Here is a 9517-nt window from a genome sequence, read left to right as displayed (position 1 = left end):
GGTTGGTTGATCTTCTCAGAGAGTATTCAGATGTGTTTGCCTGGTCCTATCAAGACATGCCTGGGTTGGATTCTGAGATTGTGGAGCATAGATTGTCGTTGAAGCCAGAATGCTCGCCACTCAAGCAGAAGTTGAGGAGGACTAATCCTGATATGACAGTGAAGATTAAGGAAGAAGTGCAGAAGCAGATTGACGCTGGTTTCCTTATTACCGGTGAATATCCACAATGGGTGGCTAATATTGTTCCCGTTCCGAAGAAAGATGGAAAAGTCCGTATGTGCCTTGATTACAGATATTTGAATAAATCCAGTCCGAAAGATGATTTCCCTCTGCCACACATTGATATGTTTGTAGCCAATACAACTAAATTCAAAGTCTTTTCATTTATGGATGGATTTTACGAATATAATCAGATCAAGATGGCACCCGAAGATATGGAGAAGACCACATTCATTACACCTTGGGGAACATTCTGTTATAGAGTGATGACTTTCAGTTTGAAGAATGCTGGTGCAACTTACCAGAGGGCAATGACTACTCTTTTTCATGATATGATGCATAAAGAGATTGAGGTCTATGTTGATGATATGATTGCTAAATCAATTGATGAAGAGGAACATGTTAAGAATTTGTTGAAGCTATTCCAGTATTTGAGGAAGTACAAACTCCGCTTGAATCCCAATAAGTGTACTTTTGGTGTTCGTTCTGGTAAGTTGTTGGGATTTATTGTCAGTGAGAAGGGTATTGAAGTTGATCCTGCCAAGGTCAAAGCAATACAAGAGGTGCCTGCACCCAAAACTGAGAAGCAAGTCAGAGGTTTTCTCGACCGCTTGAATTATATCTCAAGATTCATTTCACACATGACTGCCACATGTGCGCCTATATTCAAGCTTCTTTAGAAAGATCAATCTTGTGATTGGATCGAGGATTGCCAGAAAGATTTTGACAGTATCAAAGAATATCTGCTTAAGCCTCTGATTCTGTCTCCACCTATTGAAGGAAGACCATTGATTATGTATTTGCATGTGCTTGAAGAGAGTATGGTTTGTGCTCTAGGTCAGCAAGATGAGACTGGAAAGAAAGAATTTGCAATATACTACCTCAGTAAGAAGTTCACTGACTGTGATACTCGGTATTCTATGCTTGAAAATACTTATTGTGCATTGGCTTGGGCTGATAAGCGTCTACGTCAATATATGTTGAATCATACCACTTGTTTGATATCCAAAATGGATCCAATCAAGTACATATTTGAGAAACCTGCTTTAACTGGGAGGATTGCCCGTTGGCAGATGCTGTTATCAGAGTATGATATCGAATACCAATCTCAGAAAGCTATCAAAGGTAGTGTCTTGGCTGACCATCTGGCTCACCAACCGATTGAAGATTACCAGTCAGTGCAGTATGATTTTCCTAATGAAGAGATCCTGTACTTGAAAATGAAAGATTGTGATGAACCATTGCCCTAAGAAGGGCCAAAACCTGGTTCCCGTTGGGGCATGCTATTTGATGGAGCTGTTAATCAGTATGGTAATGGTATTGGCGTAGTAATCAATACTCCTCAAGGCACGCATTTTCCATTTACAGATAGATTGACTTTCAAGTGTACAAAAAATATGGTTGAGTATGAAGCTTGCATTATGGGGCTGAAGAGGCCATTGATCTCATAATCAAGTATTTGGACGTCTATAGAGATTCAACTTTGGTGGTGAATCAAATCAAAGGTGAATGGGAGACGAATCAACCTGATTTGATACCATATAGAAATTATGCAAGGAGGATTTCAACTTTCTTTACAAAGGTTGAATTTCATCATATCCCTCGAGATGAAAACCGGATGGCAGATGCTCTCGCAACATTGGCGTCAATGATTATAGTGAAGTATTGGAATGAGGTTCCCAATTTGACTATGATGCGACTTGATAGGCCAGCTCATGTGTTTGCTATTGAAGAAGTCAAGGATGAAAAGTCGTGGTATTACGACATCAAGTGTTTCCTCCAAATTCAGATTTACCCGTCTGGGGCATCTTTGAAAGATAAGAAGAATTTGAGAAGATTAGCCGACAATTTTTACTTGATGGTGATTTTTGTACAAGAGAAACTTCGATATGGTTTTTCTCAGATGCGTGGATAGACATGAAGCATACCTATTGATGACTAAAGTCCATGAAGGTTCCTTTGGTACTCATTCCAATGGACATGCAATGGCAAAGAAGATGCTGCGAGCAGGTTACTATTGGATGACAATGGAATCTGACTGTTGCAAGTTTGTGAAGAAGTGCCACCAGTGTCAAATTTATGCAAACAAGATTCATGTTCCTCCAACACTGTTGAACGTCATTTCCTCTCCATGGCCCTTCTCCATCTGGGGAATTGATATGATTGGCATGATTGAGCCCAAAGCTTCAAACGGACATTGTTTCACTTTGGTGGCTATTGACTACTTCACAAAGTGGGTTGAAGCGGCATCGTATGCGAATGTAACCAAGCAAGTTGTTGTAAGGTTTATCAAGAATCAAATTATATGTCGTTATGGTGTGCCAAGTAAGATCATTACTGATAATGGATCGAATTTTAATAATAACATAGTGGAATCTCTTTGTAAAGACTTTAAGATTGCAAACCATAATTCTTCTCCCTACAGACCCAAGATGAATGGGGATGTTGAAGCTGCAAATAAGAACATCAAGAAGATCATTCAGAAGATAGTTGTAACGTACAAGGATTGACATGAGATGCTCTCGTTTGCTTTGCACAGATATCGTACATCCATCCGCACTTCAACAGGGGCAACCCCTTTCTCTCTTGTATATGGTATGGAAGCTGTGCTCCCAGTAGAGGTTGAGATCCCTTCATTGCGTGTTCTCATGGAAGCCAAGTAGACTGAGGCTGAATGGTGTCAGACTAGGTTTGATCAGTTGAATTTTATTTAAGAAAAGAGGTTGACTGTCATGTGTAATGGTCAGCTATATCAGTAAAGAATGAAGAAAGAATTTGATAAGAAGGCCAGACCTCGTGTTATCAGAGAAGGTGACCTTCGCTCAAGAAGATTTTATCTTTCAAAGCAGATTCTAAGAGCAAATGGACTCCTAACTATGAAGGCCCATATGTTGTTAAGAGAGCCTTTTTAGGCGGTGCTTTGATCCTTACAACTATGGATGGTGAAGAGTTCACTCATCTTGTGAACGGAGATGCAGTCAAGAAATACTTCTCCTAAAAAGAGAAAAGAACAACTCGCTAAGTTGAAAACCCGAAAGGGCGGCTTAGGCAAAAATGAGCGACTCGGTGGATTGAAAACCTGAAAGGGAGATCCAAGCAAAAGTTAGAGACATAAAATAGAAAGAGTTATCCTGATAAATGAGTACCCCACCTTGGGGAAATTTATGCAAAAATTAGGGATTACGGAAAGTAACTGCATCCTGTTGATCTTCAGACTCGAAGAAGTTTTTGAGCACAACGGTCGGTTTTGATTCATCGTCCCCAGTAGCAGTTAAGAGCACAACCAATATCAAGAGTTGGTAGAAGGATTAGTGATCATTGTATTCAATGTAACCCTTTTTCCATGTAAATTACCATTTTTCAACTTTGTAAAGATCTATGGAGTCTTATCATTTACAAACTACCATTCCATTAAATAAAGTTGAGCTTTTATCCAATTGTTTCTACTCTTATTTAATTCAGCCAAATAGTTTTAAATTTTAATATGATCATTTTTGAAAATTAACTTTTTTAATCAAAATCATGTTTTCTTAAACATATAAAAGCATTTAATCTTAAGCAATCGATTTCATTTAAAAAGAGTATCAACAATGGCTCGAAAGCAATAAGCCTTAAAATGTGGAGCGTTATTGGTTCTCCCCAAGCAGTAGGCGCAATTTCTCTTTCATCCCCGACAACATTGGTCAGCACTCGATGTTTGTTGATTTCTTCATACAGTTATTTCTCCGTCACCCCTAGCCAAATTTATATTTGGTCTCCAGCAGAGTTAGAACATTTCATGGTTCCGGCAGACTTTGGTTTCCTCACCAGTCGCCGTCAGATCCATTCCCCAATCAGAGTTCCCTCCGGGTTTCTGAGCAGTTATTTGTGGTTATCCCCTGCGTGGTTGTATCCTATTTGATATGGTGTTGACCTAAAAATCCCCGCGAAGTTGATAACACCTTTCCTCAGCAGATCTCCTCCTTCCCCAGCTAGGGTTGAGCCTTCGGGATGTTAATCTCTCTTTCCTCCAGCAGTTGTTTCCCTCTTTTGTGGATTGGCCGAGAATTGTATCTGTAGCGGTAAATTCATGACCATCAAGCTATGGTTAAGCTAGAGATCAAATAACAAGAGTCGCCACCGTGCTTTTATTGTTTCCAAGGGAAATAGGAAAAAGTACGAACAAAACCCAAAAGTAAGAAGTTTTCAAATAAAAACTAATAAAATGTCAGAGGTTACAGGTAAGGGGGTTGGTTACACAGAGGGAAGGTGTTAGCACCCAAAGTATCCTCGGTACTCCTAGGGAGCCCTTTTTGTGTGCATATGCATTTAGTACAAAAATGATGCTAACAAACAAATAGAATGGAGGGATGAGAAAAGAATTCATTAATTATATTATTGTGTTTGACAATCCCTTCGGACTCGTGCCTACATACCAACATAAAAATGAGGTATCAAAACCTCATAGTTCGTGATACAAATTTGAAAGTGGATGCATTGCTTTTAACAAAAAATTAAGTTTGAAAGGCACAAAGACCTAAAATGGTTTGAATGACCCTAAGAAAAATAATGTTCCTAAGAATCATATGAACAACTTTAATGTTCATCAAAAATCCATTTGAAACTTGGAAGGTCATCATTCATTTCAAAACATTATAGGTCATTTTGATTGAAACCCTAATTTTAGGTCAACTTCCCAAGGACCTAACTTCCTTAATTTTTATGATTTTGAGGTGAGACCAAATGCATTGGAAAGATTAAGATGTCTACCTCAAATGTTATGTTGGACAAAATTTCATAATCCTAAAATAAATACATGTGATAATACAAAACATTATAGGTCACCTTGGACCTAAGTCATTGAATTTTAAAAAGTGCCCAACTTCAAATGCCCATAACTTTCTTATGAAAAATCCAAATGATGCAAAATTTGAGTCTAAATTGATCATATTGAAAAGTTATACAACTTTGATGTTGTAGGTCTTTCCATTTGAAGCTTTCATCAGGGATACAGAGGGGCTTGAAGAGGCTTGCTTTTGGTGAAAAGTTTCAAAGGGTGACTTAGACATGTTTTGTGCCCAAACTTTCATAGCCAGTTTTCACTAATTTCCAAATGCCAAATGAATTTTTTCCCAACATGACTTTCGTTCCTTATTTCAAGGGCTTTCCAACCATTACCCACATTACTTTTTTGGACCTTCCATGTGTGAGTTTCGAAGAGCTTTCTATTTATGTTCATTTTTGCATTTCATGTTGAAACTTCATGTGCAAGCTAATTCCACTTCAATTACGCGTCCAATTCATTTCCAGTTGTTCTCAGTATGGTGTATCACCCATCATTGGGCCTTACAGGCGCCTGTACAGGCCCATGCAAGGAGAATTCAAATCCCATGCACACCAGGGAACCATGCTCTACAACCCTCTTCAGCAATAAATAGAGCTGCATTCTCATTCATTTAACAACCAAGTGGAGCCTGAAGTACTGCAGAATTGAAATCCCAACCCTCACTAAAGGAATTTTCAGATTTCTCTTTCTCTTTCAAGCTTGAAATTCAACATCATTAGTTGATTTTCAAAGCTCAGTTCCTTAACCTATCATCTCCATCACACTTCCAGAGAAAAAGTAGATCAAGATCTTGAAGAATTTGTGGCAATTGAAGCTTCATTTCAGAGGTAGAACCGCAAACTTTTTTGATCTAAATCTTGCAATTCAATGTGTTTTTCTTTGGTTTATGAGGTTTTCTGAAGTCCTCTCACTTGAGGTAGGCCAGTGGTGGTCTTAATTGTTCAAATCATGCCATTCCAGTTGACATATCATGATCTTCCATCTCACATTTCTCTCTAAATAGGAAGATTGAGGATGATCTATGGTTACAATGGTGATGTACATCACTTGAGCTTCATTTTGATGTCCTTACATTTCATTTTCATTACAAACTTTTTCCCTGCGCGTGGTGGCCGGAACTTGTTTGATCGCCGGAGAAGATGGTGGTTTCCACCACCATCACCACGTGTGCACTTCCCAGCCTTTGGATCGTGTCTGAATGTTATAATCTTGACCATCCAATGTGATTACTGGTTTTAATGCAACATGATGCGCTCTTGACTTGAGTTCACCATGCATCTGCGCCTCTGAGCCTTTGATCCCTTGCCACTTCAATTAATGAATTGATCTGATGGCTGCGCATTTTTCCTATTATTCCTATTTTCTTTTAATTTCAGTTAATTCCCTTTATTTTCAAAAATTCATAAATATTTTATTTGAAGTCACAAAAATATGAGACCAGTGCCAAATTTTTTCTTGAAAAATCTAGATTCATATTTTGATTTTTAATTATTTTTGTGACTTCATTTAATATTTTTTGTGAATTATTTGATTTTTAATAGTTTTAATTCATTTTTAATTACTTTCTGATATTTGAAAAATCCAAAAATATTTTCCTAACACCTATGGATCATGATAAGTCAATGAAAAATAGTCTCATCAATTTCTTTTTTAATTTGAGATTTATTTGAGATTTTAATTCATATTCTGTTATTTTCCATTGTTTTTAATTGTTTTTAAATAGTTTCAGATTTCTAAAATTGTTGAAATTTTTTGTCAAAGTTTGTTTGACCATGTTAGACCTATAAGAATTTAATTGGACGTGTTGAAGTTGATTTGAATTAAATTTGAGGTTTGACCATATTTTGTTTATTTTATTTTGCATTTATTTTTAATTCAAAAATTACCAAAAAATTATGGTTGACTCGTTGACTTGTAATCCTCATTTCTTTTCTGTTTGGCATTGATTGATGATGACTTGGTTCACATTTGATCAATTGAGTTTGATACTTGAATTCTCTTTCCCTCCATTTCATCTTCATCCCATTCTTTTCATCATTTGGCCAATGAGTTAATGTCTTATGGTTGGTCTTGACAAATGAGAGGTTTAACCTTCTTTGATCCAAACCAAACTCAACTTGATCCAAGACCAAGTGAGTTGCTTTGTGTCCAAGATAGGTTGCTTCTTGGTCAAGCAAAAAACCTAAAGTCCATACAAGGCCCTTCCCCTTTTGTTTTGGCATGGCAAGTTTGTGGAGCTTGGCTTACTAGTCATGACCTCTAACTTGTGGTTATTTGTCTATAGTTTTATTGACCGGTCTCAGATAGGTGTGACTACTACATTAGTCCACTTACGATTGCTTAACATAGCGCTACATTGTTTTATGACAAACTAACATAACTCCACTAATTAGTAACTTTAATTTGAGAATTTGTTTTCTTGCCCTTTACTTTAATGCCATTTATCTCTTGCTCATTTATTCATATTGCTTTTCATTTTGCTCACTTGAGCACATATTTATGTTTATGTCATTTTTCTTTTGCTCATTTGAGCTCATTATTGTATATAAATATATTGTTGTCTTGTGGTTGTTTTGTCTTTGTTTTGTGTGAACCTAATGCAAAAAGGAGAAAGGACTTAGAATTAGGATATACCCATGCTTAAAGGAGTTCAAGAGAAACTAGGCCACATGCCTTTAGAATGCTAAATTTGTTGAAGAGCAACTAGGCCTCATGCCTTTAGAATGCTAAAATTCAAAGTTGATCTCAAAGGACTTCCTTTCCAAAACTTATTCTTTGTCCATTCCTCTTATTGTGTTGTGAACTTTTTGATGTTTGCTCTTGTGTGATAGGGATTCCATCTTGAGATAGTAAAGAGGACCACTGTCATGAATAGCCAAGTTAAGAGAGACAAGCCAAATGGAGATCCTAGGAGCTTGAACCCATATTGTTTGATTACTTGATTGTGTGCTAAGTCCAAAGGAAAGGAACATCTTGAATCATCTCTATGATTTCAAGAAAATGAACTCCAAGGGTTTTATCTTCTCCCTATTATCTTTATATGCTTTAGGACTAGCCCTCCTCTTCTTCTCCTCACTCTAACCCAAGCCAAAATCTTTTCTTGCAAACTTTGACATTCCTTTCAAACTAGAAACCTAGGCCTTATGCCTTTGACTTTTCAAAATCTTTTCATTAATACTCGTTGTGAATGAATCTTAATCCAACTTTGATTTCATTTTGTAAATAAATCTAACTTGTAAATATAACTCATTTCAATTTGTTTTTGTGGTTCCAATGCCCACCTTATTAAAGCCTTTTTCATAAACATTAGTCATAGGTTTGAGTTATCATAGTGGTTGATGTAAATATCACCTTACCCTTAGTGATTGGATTATAAGTATTCCATACTTATTATAGGGTTAACCCCTCACTAGTATGTTGAAGTTCTCCTCACATGGTGGATTGTTGGTTTAGGTTGAGTTTTCTCCCTTTGATAACAAAATACCTTAAGGCTTTTGATAAAGTCGATTCACCAATCTTTGTGATTTTTACCCCGAACTACGAGGTTTTGATCCTCCTTTGTGATGGTACGTAGGCAATGGGTTCATCCATTCAAACAACAAACTTGTAAATATAATTTATTCTCTTCTCATCCCTCCAATCTTTTGCACATATTTTCACAAATATCGACCTACGACACATATTTGCAAAAAGGATTCCCTTAGAGTACTAAGGATGTTTTGGGTGCGTAAAACCTTCCCATTTCATAACCAACACCCTTACCTAGATCTCTGACATTTTAATTAGTTTTTGATTTGATAAAACTTCTTACCTTGGCTTTTGTTCGCTTTTTAGCCTTTCCTTTGGACAAATAAAAGTGCGGTGGCGACTCGAATTGTATGTTTACTTTTGGTTTAGTCAATAAACCTAAAGGTAACGAAAACCCCGCTACAGAAAAGTGGCGACTCTGCTGGGGAGTAACTCTCTAGTGGGTTTAGCCTACTTTTTGCTTATATGTGTTATATGTTTATATTTATTGGTGACATATTTTTGTGCAAATTTAGGATGACTGTATTGTTTCTAATGTATGAATTGCTTGATATATTAATTTCTTGTATGCTTGGTGGTTTCTTGTGAGATGAGTTCTATACCCAAACTCGAGTGCACTTATGATAGGAGAATGGCATAATCTTGTTGACTTGTGTGGAGTTATTCCTTAGCAAGTTAACTTGCAAGCCCATTCACTTGGTGGAGGTCTTGTTGGGATCAATAATGTCACCCGAGTAGTCGTGGTTAGGCATTACTCTTTCCAATATAAACCTTAGAAGCCAAGGACCTTAGATACCTAGCCCGTCTTAGCCTATTTTAGGACGTAGTGCGAAGGTCGTTCAAGTGTAAGACTTGAGGCGATTATTACACGATACTACACTCATAAGAGTTTCTCTTGAGAATATTTTTGGAGAACGAGTAGTCGTTTTATCCGATAATATCCGA

This window comes from Lathyrus oleraceus, chromosome 4, assembly GCF_024323335.1.
Source record: "Lathyrus oleraceus cultivar Zhongwan6 chromosome 4, CAAS_Psat_ZW6_1.0, whole genome shotgun sequence".
NCBI classification, from domain to species: domain Eukaryota; kingdom Viridiplantae; phylum Streptophyta; class Magnoliopsida; order Fabales; family Fabaceae; genus Lathyrus; species Lathyrus oleraceus.
The sequence above is the reverse complement of the archived record's forward strand: the minus strand, read 5'-3'. Positions refer to the sequence as shown.